The following is a 16,614-nucleotide window of genomic DNA, read 5'->3' as shown; positions in this document are numbered from 1 at the left end:
TCTCATCTGTCTAAAGCTTTTGAAATATCAGCTTGATGACAGAACTTCTCAGATAACAACAGTGCATAATAGTTGGACTTTTTAGAGTATTTTTACTAAACCTCTTTTTTGTTTATTTTGAATATCCTAATACTCAGAGGCATTTTTAAATTTCTGACTCTCTGAGCCATGTGATTGCATGTGGATTTCAGATTATGTTGGGTTTTTTTCAAATTAACTTCCATCCTTCATCATTTGCAGCAAAGATGTTAAGAAGGTGAAGCTGAAATCTTGAAGACCTGGAGGTAAAAAAAAAAAAAAAAAAAAAAAAGAATTTAAAATAAAACTTGAGTTTAAAATGATCTTGTATTTATGTCATGGTAAAGTTTGCACAGTTGAAGTTGGCATCAGGAGACGAGTCAAAAGTAGCACAGTGGAACATTTAAATTCTTTGATGCTGGAAGCTACAGAAAAGTATAAAACATCCAGCTGGATACCAGCCCACCCAGCTCAGCCTGTCTGCAGGAGAGTAGGTCACCCTGGTCCTCCAAGGGCACTTGTTTGAAGGAGGTGAAACATGATGGAGTTGCATATTTTATAAAAGGTTCACTGCTGTCTGAAGGAAAGTTTTCCTAAGGCAGGTAGGTTTGATAACCTGTTCCTTAGAAAAGATCTCACCAGATTTATTGGGAATGAAAACAATGGTGAAGCACAGAAACAGAGTCTACTCAAACAGCCTGGAGAAATAAGTTATACACTCCTGCAGACCCTTCACAACTATCTGTGGAGTTTTGTTTTTCCTACCCTAGCACCCAGGATTGGACTTAGAAATGCCAGAGGAGTGAGTAAGTGAGAGGAGGGGCTAACATTGGGGCTGGGGAGGTCCCTTCTGCACCCACCTACCCAGCATCTCCTGACATGGGTTTCCAAATGGAGCCAACCTCCCCAACTTCCCTTATACAAGAGGGGAACGAGTCACAAAATGATAACAGCACAAGGCTCCCTGGCTCTGGCAGGGCTGTGCAAGCTGTCAAGCCCATTTTGGGGCCAAATGAAAAAAAAAAAAAAAAAAAGAGTTTGCTAACAAAACCTTGTGTTAACTGAAGTGACAATGTCCTGACGCTCTGGCCAAACACATTGTGAAGCCCTTTGGAGGTATTGAAACTAATGGCTATTCTCCCTACATTTTCCTGGGCTGTGTCTGCGTTTTAGCCAATTTTGTGCTACCAATGAAGTGTTGAAAATGCATTTCTAGTCCTCTTTAGGCACTGTTCCACAAAGCAGAACTGGACACTAACATAACTGCAGGCAAATTGCACTCCTGGAGACAAGCTGGCAAGCCACTGAGCAGCAAAAGAACCAATCTTTTTGAAGGTTTACAAGGAAAATTGCCAAAAGTCAGGTTTTGTACCTCGGCTTTGCATAGGAAAAAGCTAAAGTTTCTTGAAATATCCAGATAAAGATGAAGCTGTGCAAGGATAACTTCGTTCACCCTGCAGAGAGGATGGACTCAAAAATAACTTGATAACTGGCTTAAAAAGTACCTTGCCATGGTTTGCAGGAGGATGCTGATACTGTACATGGGAGGAACAGAAAAATGGCTCATGGTAACAAGAGTATGTATGGAAACTGACTGCATCCACCATGGAAATGAAACTTGTTCTTTTATGCCCTTAAAACAAGAAGTCTTGCTGCTCCCCATGCAAGAGCAGGAGGGAACCAACATGTGAGATGATGTGTCCAGGACGGATGATGTTAAACACATCCGTCAAATTGACTGTGTTAGCAGGTGACTGGTAGGTGGTAGGGAGGAGGGGGCCTGAGCAAGTGCAGGGCAAATATCTTGACCCCAGAATTGCACAAGAAAATAGAACAGGTTTTAGATGAAAGAAGGGAAGGATCAAAAGACAGAGACAAACAGAAAATAGGATATATAGTACCAGATTGATTGGGTCAGTTAATGTAGAATGGTTCTTTGATAAAGTCAGCAATTTTATTTTATTTTTAGACAGAACAATTGATCTAAGAAGAATTTGCAATGATGTTACATTAGTATACACTACCTAAGCCCAAGAAGATGGAAACAAGTGCGTGAGCTGGCTCACTGTGAAAATGGAAGGAGGAGACAAATGGATTTCCTCACGCATTGATTGTTTCACTCATCTATTCTAATACCCCTGGCAGAAATTTAGGAATATGTTGTGGTGGGTGTCAAGATGAGAGCCACCATGGTCAATAAAGGTGACTAAAATGCTGATCAGGAAGCACAAAATGACCTTGACTATATAATAGAAACGATGTGACAATGACTAATCCAAAGTGCTCCTTGTGCACATAAGGAGTAAAAACAGTTATTCCTATTAGAAACTGGAGGTAAGAGAGGATAAATGAGTCCTACACACGTTAGCCACGTCCATGTAACTGTCATGAATGTGGCATGCCCATCCAAAAAGCTAATATGATGCTAGGAGGTATCAGGTGAGGTATTTCCACCAGAGTTAGAGGAAAAGCTTTGGGTAGCAGCACATATGCATAGGAAGGAAGAGGTTTTGAAGTCAAAGTTTTTGCTTAGGATTAGACTAAATCTCATGATGACAGAGATGTAGGAAGAAACCCAGGGGGCTATGAACTCTGAAAGATGAAAGCTTAGAGACAGACCCTTTGCTGAAAGGTTGCCTATCATTCATGTCCATTAACATTGGTCAGTCACACCAGCCATGGAAAAAAAAGTACTCAGCAATACATCACATCTCTCCAGGAGTTTCATCAGATTTCACAGATATCTCTATAGCTAATTATTTGTTATTTAAAGCAGTGTTTAGGTTGCACTTATATTTCAGAACAGATTTTCAGGGCTGACAAGCCTAACCTATAGGTGTAGGAGCAGCAGTTAAGAGATGGATAGATGCATAGGTCACACTGAAGATATCCAGTCAGATTCAAGCACTAGTAAATCATACGTGTCAAACCCAGAGTTAGGTGTTTGGCAGGAGAGAGCTCCAGACTCAGCTTGCAGGGCAGGTGTGCAGAGCCACAGCTGTGGACGGGATGCCTGGATGGGATGTCCAGATGAGATGCCTGGGAGGGCTTACTTATGGCTGATATTTTTGGTGGCTGCAGTGGAAGGGCTGGCATGACATGGGTTAGGAAGTGACATTATGACCTCTGCAGTGTGGGCACAGACCAGCTCTGCTCCTGTCCAGGAGCATCACCCCACCACAGGAGGGTGCACAAGGCAATGGAGGGTCCAGTTTGGGGCTGTTCCTGCATGGAGAAACAGAATGCATTGGTCAGAGCAAAGCCCAGTTTCTCCCCAATATGATGAAGGGACTTTGCCTGGCCAAACCTTCAACTGAAGAAACCCCACCCCAAATATCTGCCCCCAGCCCTGAGCAGGTCTCTGTGCTCAGTAGCATCCCTGCCTGCTCTGCGTCCTGCTCATGCCACAGCCTGCTACGGGACCTGCCAGGTCTGGGCAATACTCTGAAGCAGCTGACAGAGAGACCTGAGACTGAAACCTGTAATTATTTAAGATGAATTTGCATGTCATGTTGGCACTTCATTTTCTGTTAAATTTGTTGGGTTAGTGCTTTGATCAACATGCAGGGTGCTTCCAGGGCGAGCGTAGGCTCTGTATTTGAACACATAGAGCTGGGCTCCATGTTTGCTTTTCCCCAGCTTTGCATTCTTGCAAGGATCGATGTGCCTGGCAGCAGGTCCGAGCTCCACGTTAACGGGCTCTCCAAGCCCTGCCTGGGAGGAACTGGGAGCTTCCAATCCTACTACACAACAGGCGTCCATTTAAAGGCAGCCAAAAGGAAACAGGGAGAGCAGGGGAGCGGCTGGGGCCCTTCCCTCCTCAGGAATGCAGATGGCTGAGTCATGGCCACGCTGCCCACTGGGGCTGCCCATTCCATTCTCACAGCCCTGGAGCCCACACTGCTGCCTGGCTCTCCACTCCAGTTCCCAATTCATTATTTCTAATAGTGAGGTTCCTTCTGTTCAAGAACTTGCTTTTCTTTAATGTATTCAGTTATTATTGAATCAAAACCTTTCCTTTTTCAGCTTCACTCCAGGTAAAGAAAATGACAATTAACCTGGTTTGGTTGTGAGTTAATTCATTTAATCTCCAGGTACCCTTAGTCTTGAAATTAATACCCCTAAACCACTGCTAAATAGCATTCAAATCTCTTCCTTTAATTATGTGTATAATGAAGCTCATTTAGAAAGCAGCCAGCAGGATGAAGATAACATTGCAGGCTTTACGCCTCTTTCCCACTACCATCCAAGTCACTTTTTCCAGGTTAAGCTGACACTCAGGAAGTCGCTCCCCTGCCCTGGACCCAGCCGTGCTGGCAGCCTGGGGATGCTCTGCCCTGCTCAACCTCCCAGCACCACCTGCCGACACTGGTCCTAAAAACAGCCTCGCACAACAGCAGGGACTAGGAATTTTGAGCTCTGCCAAATATGGAGAAGAAATGGCCTTGGTGGACTCAGTTCATGGTGTGTTATGGTTTTCCCTGCCATCTACCAGTGGGTAAAGAGGTTTCACTGACAGCGGTCACTTCTCATTCCTCCCACATCTCCCTGCATTAAACTTTCCCTCTGCCGCACATCAGCCAGGCTCCTGCATCCCTCAAACACTGTAACTGAGCGATAAAATTGAGTTAAACTACTGTTTTCTACCTGATCTCCTCTATACGTCTGGAGGGAAGGAGGTTGAATGGAGACTTCATTGCTTTCTACAACTACCTGAAAAGAGGCTGCAGCAAGGTGAGTGTTGATCTTTTCTCCCAAGTAAGAAGCCATAGGATGAGAGGAGACGGTGTCAAGTTGCACCAGGGGAGGTTTAGATTGGCTTTTAGGAAAAATTTCTTCACCAAAAGGGTTGTCAGGCATTGGAACAGGCTGCCCAGGGAAGTGGTGGAGTCACCATACCCTGGAGGTATTTAAAAGACATGTAGATGCGGCACTTAGGGACATGGTTTAGTGGTGGACTTGGCAGTGTTAGGTTTACGGTTGGACTTGATGATCTTAAAGGCCTTTTCCAACCTAAATGGCTCTATGATTCTGTGATACTTTGGTTTCCTACCTGGAGGAGGGCTATGAGCTGGACAGTGTTTCCACTGAGTCCTCCAGCAAAGTCCTTGTTTCCATCAGCAAGGATGACACTAGACCTTGGGGAACCTTCTCCCCTGAGGCTAAAACCCAGTGAAAGGACTGAGGATGTACAGATCTTACCACAGCCTCCTTCGGCCACAGCACTGACAGTGACAGAGAGGGACAAACACTGGCAATGGTCTGCAGCCCGGCAGTGGTGGGAAGCAAGGGCAGCATGGGGGACAAGGCTGAGTCTGGATGCCCCTGTGCTGGGCGTTTGAGTTCCTCTGCCATCGCAGGATGGCATGCATGGGTTACCTGGGCTCACATGCCCTGGTGCAATACTTAGCTTTTTATTCACTTAGTTTTTTGACAAGTTGAATGTTTTCTTCCAGGGTTACTTTGGACGAACATCTCAAGCTGGCCACTCTCATGCACGGATCACCAGGCACCAGCCCGCTGCCCCCTCCAGCGCCAGGAGTCAAGTAACCAGCTTCCCTGGGTGTTTTGCTTGGTCACAGGTTGCAGTTGCCTGGCTCCTGGCATGGAGCATGAGTGTGACCAGCTCGTGGCCACCCCACAGCATGGAGATGTGTCCTGCAATAAGCATCCTCCCCGCCACCCCACACTGCGGCAGGCCGCGTTTCCAGAGTTGGTTGCTTCCTTGCCTGTTCGTTATGCTTCTGTCTAAAGACTTTGCTGGGAATGCTAGGGAAAAAAAAAAACAAACCACCAAAACCCCTTGTAATTAGTTCCTGTAAATGGGTTTCAAGCCTGGTTACATCTCTGGCTCAGTTTGACCTAAGGTTTTTTCACATCCTTTCCAAAATCATGTGTTAAGACTGGTTCTCTGAGAATATTATGGGGCATTTTGTATAAACAATGTTGGTCTAAAACTGCAACAAGGGGTTCTTTGGGTTTTTTGGTGTTTCCCTGGGGCATTTCTTATAATGGCACAGGGACCATATTCCTGTGAGAAACGTGGTCTCCATCTCCCTGCCCACTGCTAGCCCCCGAGGAGCTTGGCAGCACCCAGCTGGGCAGCCTGTCCGCTCACCGCATGCTTCTCGGCACATGGGCCTCTGCCTAGACCCCTCTCCTGGCACCTTTGCGTTTGGCATGGGCAGGCAAAACTCAGGCATAACCAACACCAGGTTCAGCATCACTCCTCCCCAGTGGCCTGGCATCACTTCTGCCCACCCCATTGCTCCATGTGGGTCCATGTCCCTTCATCATGAAATCTTACTGTAAAGGCAGGAGGAGGAAGGGGAAGGTAAGCACTTAAAATGGATCTATAACCCACAAAATGGATTAGAGATGGGCTCAGGCTCTTCTCAGGTGGGCCAGGGTTTCCCCCATCACACTGCCTGCGCTAGAAGAGGCAGCATGAACAGGGCAGAGGGTTGAGGAGGGGAGCAGGAGGTGCTGTCCTGGGGGAAGAATTTCTCCCTGTGCTGGTGGGAATTGTGTCATGAATTGCTGGAGTGGGGATGGGCAAAGGTGTGGCTGAAGGACATATACCAGACTTAATTATTTAACTTTATGAAGTTGAGGAAGAAGAAAAGCCCTTGTACCATCATGCCCAGCATGAGTCCTTGCAACCAGGGCCAAAAATCACCTTTCTTATTACGTTCTAGAGAGTTGGCAACAGCCGTTCACTCTGTCTCACACTGGCACATCTTCTCTCAAGATACACTCACAAACATAAGGCAACCTGAAAAAAAAATTGAGGACTTCTGTGAAGCTTGGATTTCATGTTTCTTGTCATGGGTAGCTTCACACCTTCACTCAGGAAGCAAACCCAAATATCATGTAACTATCACCTTCATGGTGAAGGTTCCCATCCCTTTTGTTGCCTACTCTGCACTTTCAAAATCCCAGGGTATTTGAATAGAGTGTGTCAGCATTTTTTCGTTTGCTTTCAGGTTTTTGATGTTTCAAAAATGTTCACCTTCAAGACCTTGACCCCAGGGACAGGAGCCTGTAAGGAGGTAGGTGCTGATGATGTGGCTCCTGGAGATGGGGATTTAAGGACACTCTGAAGTATGGTGAGAATGGGACCTGTGTTTCCCACCAGCTGAGCCTCCTTGGTGCACCATGGCCCAAAACCCGTGCTGGGGACTCCTGTCACCCCAACCCCTTCCTCTGCTTTGCAAAGAGGTTTTTAGAAAGGACAGAAGCAGCTGGACAAAGGAAAAAGCCTGAAGGAGAATAAACCCTGAACCACTCACTTTTTTCAGGAGAGAGGAAAACTCATTTCTTTCTGGCTGTCTCTGCACCAGAGCATTTGGTTACCCAGACTATGTTTCAGCACTGAAGGTTTCTCCTCACTTTCCCGTAGGTTTCCTCCTGACTCCTGGGGTGAGCATTGCCTTCACCTGACTCCTCACCCTGCTGCCAAGACCCCTTGGCTTGACATCCCAGGTCTGGTTCATCTCCTCCATTGTAAAGGACATCAGCTGGATGTTCACAAGTCCATGGGCCTGACGGGATTCATCCCAGAGTACTGAAGGAGCTGGTGGATGTTGCGGCAGGACCCCTCTTGATCATCCACTGAAGGTCCTGGGAGTCTGAGGAGGTCCCCACTGGCTGGAAGCTAGCCAGTGTTATCCTAATGTACAAAAAGGGCGTGAGGGAAGACCCAGGGAACTACAGACTTGTTAGCCTAACCTCAGTTCCTGGAAAAATTATGGAGAATATTATACTGAGTACTATTGAAAGGCATTTAAAGAATAATGCAATCATCAGGCACAGTCAACATGGGTTCACAACAGGAAAGTCCTGTCCTCAAGGTTTATTTTTTAGCAGACACATGAAGCTGGGAGAGCTGCTGGGCAATCACTGGTGACCAGGAGCATGTGCTTGAAAGGCATTGATAGTGGATGGGAGAACAGAGTCTTTCCTGGTTGGGTCTTTCCATTTGGTGTGTTGTCTGATTTTGTGGGCGGGATTTTTGGGTTCTTTTGGGATATTTATTTATACTCTTCTCATAAAACAAGTATTTCTGTGCTCAGTAAACCACCTGCTTTAACTGTTCCCATGGAAGGAGAAGGAATTGTGAGGATGCAGCAGCTCCCAGACACATTTCTTAACCCTTCCCTTTCCCAAAAAAGAAAAATGAGTAGCTCCTTTCCTACCAAAACAGAGAAACAGCCAGCATCGCAGGGAGAGGATGCTCAGAGCATGCTGCAGCTGCTCTCCCCCAGCTCGGTGAAGATGCATCCTCCGATGAAGACCACCAGTGTCGGCCAGGGGCTGTCACTGGGGTGGCCGTGAGGTTCGGCGGTCTCTAGCACACTGCTTTGTAGCCAGTGCCCAGCCCATCTCTTTCCGAGACCAAACCAAGGGCGAAGAAGCTAAGAAGGCAGCAGCTTAGATCAGGAGGAGGCCAAAAGGGTAACACGCTGTGTGTGCACTAAATGGCCTGTTACAACCCACAGGACCTCAGCCATTTCATGGGTGAAATTCTCATCTCAAAACACAGAGTCATCAGAAACAGCCACTTAAAAGAGGACTAATGACAGAGAGACCAGTGCAGAGCCTCACTGAGCTGTTCTTTCACTTCTGAGGCTCCACCGGGCCCTATATGTACCATGGTGGCTCACGGCAGCCATCTGGTGACCACGGTCATCATCTTCTAAAGAAACTAGGTGAGTGATGGTGACAGAGCATTGTCAGGCTGCGGCCAGAACATCCTCCCACCCTCCTGAGCTGACCTGAGATAGTACCTGGCTTTGCTTGGGCAGTATGCAGCACCACTTTGAATGGACTTTTGCACAATAACAATTAATTTAGTCGTATGTTTCAATGTATCCGGTGTTTGCATCCTCATCAATGCAGTAACATAACTAATAAAGCCAGAGAGACAGTGGCATTCAAGCCATCACCAGCATGCTTATTTTTTTGTCTCATTTCATGGTTTTTTGCATGCTCAAAATATTAAGGGTTTGAAAAAAAGAGGATTTGGCTTCAGCATGATCTGCGAGAATGCAGGTTTCACACTGGAGCACTGCAGGGCCATTCTTTCCCTGAACACCCTCTCCAGCCTGCAAACAAATGCACTCATTATATTTGTTCCCTGGAATTGATTAGAGAAGAAGGAAGACAAAAAAAAAAAAAGATGCTTTTAGATCCTAATGCACATCTTTGCAATAAGAAACACAAGGGCTCTTGCTTTGAAATAAAAGCATTAAGAGACACTTGCCAGTTTTAATCAATAATGCAGGGAATATTTTGGCTCTGGGTTTATCCCTGTTGTGTCAAGGTTTTGAACCTCCCTGGGACCAGAAAAACAGGAGAGATATGCTGAGTCACTGAAGGACATCACCCTGTGAGAGAAAAACTTTAGTGCAAGATGCTCGTGAGGCATTTAAGCAACCAAGATGTAGGCATAGAAACTGTCAGAAAGGATCCTGCCTTCTCCTGGGACAGCCCCTTCATCAGCAGCATTCATAGTGTGAGGACCCATTTCACCTCTCTGAGAGGGGGTAATTATTTCTTGTCAGTTAGACTCAATCACTGAACTCTAAACAGCTGGTGGTAGAGAACCATTTAGCCTCATTTACCACCGTGATAGCCTTTTAGCTCTTCCACATTTCACACGGTCTCTGCCATTTCACCCATAAATTCTCCTTTAAAAAAAAAAAATCATAAAAATTTATGAGGGGAAAAAAAAAACGCATAAAATGGAGGCAGCTAAGAGAAAAGGTACTAAAATTTCCAAATGAAGATGAGGTTACGTACCCCCAGCTGTTTGAAGTGCAGTGATTGAGGGTCTCACTGATGAGGGATGATTATATTCCTCCTCTCTTCACCCCCATTAAAGGTGACATACATCCTCCCTCTGGATATGGCTGATTAACAGTAACACAGGGAAGACCTGGGAACAACCGCATCTTCCCTGTTTTGATGCGATCCACGAATTTTCCAGACCTTAGTGATTGAAAACAAGCACTTTCCAATAAGATAGCACCTTTAAACAGTCTGAAAGGTTTACAGCAGTGAAACTAGGTATCACTTTGCAGAGGCCAGTTTATAGCAGTTTTTGAGATGGAGAATATACAAAGAAATTATCTCCTCATTCGGTTAAATGGGGTTTGGCTTCCAGGACTGCTTTTTTCACACAAAAATCCAGGCTAGAAATAGAAAAGGACGTATTTACAACGCAGGGGTTCTCAAACAGTACCCTGGGCTCCATCAACCACATCCCAGTTATTTCCCTGGGACCCAGATTTTGCATCCAGCTGTTGTTTGCAGAAGCCCCAGTTTCAATAATAAGGTTAATAACAGCAATAATAATAATAAAGCAAATTATAGGAGGTGACAAAGAATAGACAGATATTAATGCAGCTGAGTATCTGTAGAGAAATCTTAAATCCATCCCAGAGCAAATTCACAGCAGCCCCTCTGTTTTATTAAAGACCTATCCAAGCACAAAGTAGTAAGGATTCAGATGATGAGTGTTCAGTGTTATCTGTAATTGGATTTGCTATCAACTTTTCTTAGAGTGTTAGATTTCAGAAAGATACTATATTTTAAAAAAAAATTAGACCATGCTAGTGAACTAGATTTTGCCTGCATGCAAAATACTCTATGCCAGCCGCCACTAACATAAATATTACCCAGAAAGCACCCTATGCTCATGACTACCTGACCCAGGACCATTTTGCTCTGTGCAGCACTAAACAGACACTTCATACTTGAGAAAGCACCCAAGCTCCCTGTGATGTATCTTGGAAAAAACAGCTTGAAGACCCCAGTCTCCTCTGCAATGAGGGCTGTAAGAGCAGCCAGGCATCCCAACCCCCTGAATACCTTTTCACTGCTATCAAAACAAATGGAACAGCTACCCCTTACCTTTTTCTTTGAAGCTTTTAGCTATTTGCCCAGCCCTCAAGCCCTGCAGTGGGATCCATGTTAACCAAGGGTGTGGAAGGCACAGAGCACTGTGTCATGGAGCTGACTGACTGCATACATGCATGAAGGAGAAAAAGTTTCCAAAAACCCTCCCTCTCTGTTCTTACTAGCTTTGCTGCAAGGAAAGATTGTGTGATGCTGTACAGAAATATCCAAGTTTCAGAAGACACAGCCTAATTCGTTCATGACCCAAGAAAATAGGATTGGAAAAGGCTCCTTGGGGCTAGTCAATCCTCTCACCCATTGCCTTAGAATTCTTCTATGGAGTAGAATCCTCTCATCAGTAATTTAATGAAAAGCAGTTGTTAACTTGCTAACAATTAGTAGAATATGGGACTAGAAACAGAAGAAATAGAAATTCTGAACTCCCAAGTCCTCTCCAAAGCATCCTCAATGCTGACCACACCTCTACAGAATGATTTTCCAAATTCAGCATGTTTAATTTTCATCAGTTGAAGGTGCATCTTCCTCTGGGATCTTTTCAAAACAGCACAGATGAGTGAAAATATTTAATGTATATTCAGCAGTTACCAGGACTGACATTTGAAACCAAGGAGCATTGGCACTGTGTAACTAGTAAATTCTCTTCGATCCCATCTAAGGATGTTTCTGCAGCTTAAGTCCTTGTCTTTGAAAGGCCAAATGTGTAGAGCAAAAGGAGAGAAAATCCTTGATAGCTGAACCATTCAAAAAAGCTCCCTAAAATAAACATGCACAGGGCACGTTCTACTCAGGGCAGTAGGGAGGTGGTTGATTGGGTTGCTATTTTGAAGTCCAGCACTAAATCTTTATACTACACATACTAAGCTCTCAATTCTGGAAGTGCCTGACCCATCCATCCTAAAAAGGCAGCTGTCTTTTTTCTCATAGTTCACCATATCTGTAGATCAGCTATCTGCAATTAATTCACTGCTCGTTCTTTTCCCAGTGACTTTTACAGCAAAAATCCTTATTTATTAATACCAGAGTGCATGCTCTTGCACTTTGCAAGATTAAATTTAATCTCACCTCTATTATTCCAATTCTCTAGCTCATCCAATTCCTCTAAGATACTCCAATCCCCTTCCTCATATGCGCCCTCCCTCATGCATCTCCCAACACAATTGGTGATCACACTCTCCACTCTTCCTGCCCAAATAATTACAAATTAAGGTCAGGCAAGACCAATTTTTGAAGCACTCTGCTAGGCACCTCAAAATTTTATTTTAAAGGTTTATCTGTACCTCCCTCGGTCACTCCCTTTCCATCCTTTCAGTAACTAGTTTTTAGCTGCATTGATTTCCTCCATCACTTTGCAGTTGTCAGCCTTTGAATTCTCAAAATACATCCCTGCATGAATCCTGAAATCTTGCAAAATTACAAGTTCATTAGCAGGACATTTTAACTTCTAAAGACCACATGGACTTGTATGCTTGATCCCTAACCTGTGCTCTCAAAGAGAGCTTGTTTTTCCCCTGTACTGTGCAATGGTTAACCTGTTTATTGCAAGAGTGGACTGATGATTTGATGCTCATTGGTGCATCAACTTCACCAAAACACAAATTCATGCCCCAAGGCTGCAGATCGACAGAAGCAGGGAAAGAAGGTACAAAGCAGCAAGGAGATACAAACTCATCAGGTTTGGGTTTTAAAGAGTTTTGGTGAGGTTTACTTTTGCTTGGAGCTTTCTGTAGAGATGTGGAAGAGGTGATGCTGCAGTCGAATGGGTATTTACAGTGTGCTCCTACTGTTAATTCAAATCAAAATTGCAAGTTGAAAACCAGGTCAGAATGGTTATTCCTAAACTGCTCACCATAAAAATCACTGCATCAGAGGTGGGTGTTTTTTACCTTGATGAGCTTAAGGTCACTGTGTTGCTGGCCACTAACATGCCTCTTTATCAGGGTACAAGCAGAAACAAACAACTTGGAGTATCACTTGCCTGCCCTCAGGTAACAACGTTCTCTTGAGATCTACCCCCAGTAATAATGTGACATGCTAGTAATGCTTCACTGAAAACGTACGTGCTGGATCACAAGTAGCCCCTTCCAGTGATACCAGGGTGATAAGTGGGATTTTTTTACATTTAACATTGTGAATAATTTTAACAAACTATTTAAAAAACCCTGCAAAGTGCAAGGCAGCTGATTCTGACTGCTTGTCTTGATACACAATACACCAGTGGAATTGGCCTCCATTTATATTGATATAATTGTGTTCAGAATAGAACTGATGGTGACCATAATGAGCTCGCTGAGAGCTCCTCTTTACGTCATATATTAAGACAGGCAATTTTTGAAAGTAGAGATCTCATCAGACACATCACAACAGTTGAAAAGAAACAGAAAAGCTTTTACACTCACAAGCTTTCCTCCTAAACCTATGAGATCCTTGTTAGCCTCCAGACCCTTTGAACTAGCCACACAAGCACAAGCCCCTTTTACCATCACCTATTCTCACTCGTTTTTCTACCTGGGGCATCTTTCACAGCTCTGAAAGAACCCCATCCTATGATGCTGATGTAAAAGTAGGGGCCCAGAGATGCTACCATAGTAAAAATGGTAGAAGAATACGGTATGTGAAGCTTTTTCTGACAAGTTTGAAGTTCAAGTTGTACATCAAGCAACAACAGAGGAAATATGATAAAGATCAAGTTTTATTGACATCTTGGGTACAATAAATATATATACATGTTGACATTTTAAACATGGAATTACATGTAAAAAAGCTTGTACATGAGATCATCTTTGTGCTTCCATTTTTACATTCACTTAAATATGTACGACAAAGATCTTTTATGCAAGGGAAGGATTTGGTATAGAGTTCAATATTACACTCAAGAAATTAGTAGTAAACACCTCGTGCAGATGACGCTGTAGAAAACATGAGGCAGACGAACCCCCAGTGGAGTCAGTATGATACAGTCGGCTGTTGAATTTATATCCTGAACTGCTAGCAAACAAACTCTGTAATCCAGATTAGAGCAATACATTTGAAGTGATTCTCAAAACACCCAAATATATACAGTGTTTAAAACTTTACAGGTTAGGAAGGATCACATTCAGTAATAGTAATAGGAGGTAGAACTGTGTCGACAGTGTTCATATTTCTACATGGCAATAAAAAAAAGTGCTATTACTATCACTGAATTCAAGAACAGAACTCCTGAAAAAGTGAAAAGGATAAAAGAGTTGTTAATCCTGTTTTGTCTGGCTTGCCACAAATGCTAGAGAACACGTAAACAAAATGTAAACGAAATGTAAACAAAATTCTCCAACACAGGTAGAACTGCAAAATAAAACCGTTAAGCGATGATTCTCCAGTGCTTTGGGATGGCCAGCATCTTCTGTGGCGACACCTGTAAAAGCAACCTCAACTTTATATATCGAAGTCTGCAAAGAGAAGTACAGTACAACGTGCTTTCAGGGTGTGAGATTTGGGCTTCAGGTATCCTCAGAAGAGCTACAAGAACAGAAAATAGAGCAAAAGATTGAGTGCAATGCACTTAGATAGGAAAAGGTCTGGAGAGATGATCAGGGATTGAAGAGACCAGGAACATAACAAGGATACAAATATCCTTGTGGGAATGGAAAACAGGGGGCAAATGAGATGGTAATGAGGTAAAGCACAGGGCAGAGGCAAAGGGTACCAAAGGAAAAAAGAAAGCTGACTTATTCTAAGGGCACTTTGTATCAGTAAAAATTGAATGCAAATGGCACGAAAGATCAGCTGTGAATAAACAAGCATTAGCATCTTGTCTTTGCTGTATCTGTAAGTGAAAATGTGTATTAATTGGAAGTTAAACTGTTGAAAGATGTTTCACCATCTGAAAAAGAAATCCTGCAAAATAATGGTTTTGTTATTATTTAAATAGAAATAAAACTGTAGGGTTCCAAAGTCAGCCTGACAGACACTAGGAAAAAAATACAATGCATATTAAAAACCATTAAATGCACACAAAGAAAATCCTGAACCACTGAAGAAACATAACATTAATACAGCAGTGTTTTAAATTGTGATCTTTCAAGTGACTACACACAACATTGCAATACAGCCACATTCAACTATACACAGGTTCTTTTACAAAGATATTCTTAATCTGTAATACTGTTTAGAATTATTTAAATGGTAAAAATTGCTTAACCCAAGTGCAGTTATGTTAAATAAAAGCATTGTCACCTGTTGAAAAACAGTGTATATATCAAGCCCATTTCCAGTTAGTTAGAAAAATCAGTGCATCCAACCAAGAAGTGAGAAAGCAACACAGGCACCTAAAAGACCCAGTGAAGTTAACTTTCCCCTTGAGGTTTTCTTTAGTACAACAAGGACCACACTTTCCACCAAAATAAGCACAGAAGTAGAAAAACAGAGGTGTTTTTTTAATAAAAAACCCCAACCCTGCAAAAAGCAGCATTATAAAGAACAAAATGATCCTTCCCAACCATATTATACCAGAAGTTGGTATACGTAAGGATCCAATATGAATCAGTGTTTTTGTACACAAGACCCTGTGCTCATGTGGAATAGTCATTTCCACGATTAAAAATCAGGTTACAAAAAAACCTTACATAAAATCCTTAGGATTTGATACTAATTGAAGATAAAATACTTTCAAGTATGTTTAGGAATGAACTAGAGGTTAAGGCACGATTTAAGGTAACATTGAAACAAAAGCCCTATGTTACCCTAAATGACCTTTATAATATAGCTAACTTTCTGCAATCTGTTCAGTATTTGTATCCTTCACATTTAATTTCTCATCCAACATGCTGCTAAAAAAAAAAAACAAATGCACAAAAAAATTTCAAAAAAAGGTTCATGTCTCTCTGAACAAAAATGCCTTTTTGACAGTGAACAGGTGAACCCAATTTTCCACCTTTGAGTATCACGACCCACATAAACACAGTACCACGCAGAGGACAAGAACACCACAATGCTACGCCAGAGAACAAATCCAGGATATCTCCCGAGTTAGACAAAAAACAGGCAAAAAAACCACCCATGAAATGAAACCCCACACCCTCCCACCCACCCTCTCACTCCAGCTATAAGGGCAACGCACCCACACACACATACAGACACGCAGTTACTGTGTGCAACAATAAGTGCCTACAGCAGCTTCTGGGACAACTGCACAATTTCAAGCTAAACAGACAAAAGACACTGTTTAAAAAAAATATAAAAAAATTCAGCACCAAGTATAAGGTTTTTTCTTATTCCAAATAGCTAGATAATGTTAAGAAAAAACGATGAAGACCCTTAAGGTTGTTCTGAAATAACGCACAGTTTTATAAAAAAAATCTCTTATCTATATCCTTGAAGTGGAAACCTAACATCAAAGAACTAAAATGCTCAGTCTGCTTGGCATTTTAATGGCTAGAAGGGCTTTTTTGCAGAAATTTGGAAATCTGAAGTGAATCTTCAGATTTAAACTGGGGAATAAACTAGGTATCTGAAGATACTTTACAGAGATGATGCCAGTATTTACTGTTCTTTCTTGAGGTCATATTAGAGATGTATGTGGGTGAAGAACAGTATCCCTGTCTAAATTTATTCTCTACCACTACTTAAGAGAAAAACATTTGCATGGCAGCTTCTCCAGCTGTGAAGATGCTATGGACCTGCCCTCCTCCTGCCTAG

The sequence above is a fragment of the Strix aluco genome, chromosome 1, assembly GCF_031877795.1.
Source record: "Strix aluco isolate bStrAlu1 chromosome 1, bStrAlu1.hap1, whole genome shotgun sequence".
In the NCBI taxonomy this organism is placed as follows: Eukaryota; Metazoa; Chordata; class Aves; order Strigiformes; family Strigidae; genus Strix; species Strix aluco.
Note: the sequence above shows the minus strand (reverse complement) of the source record.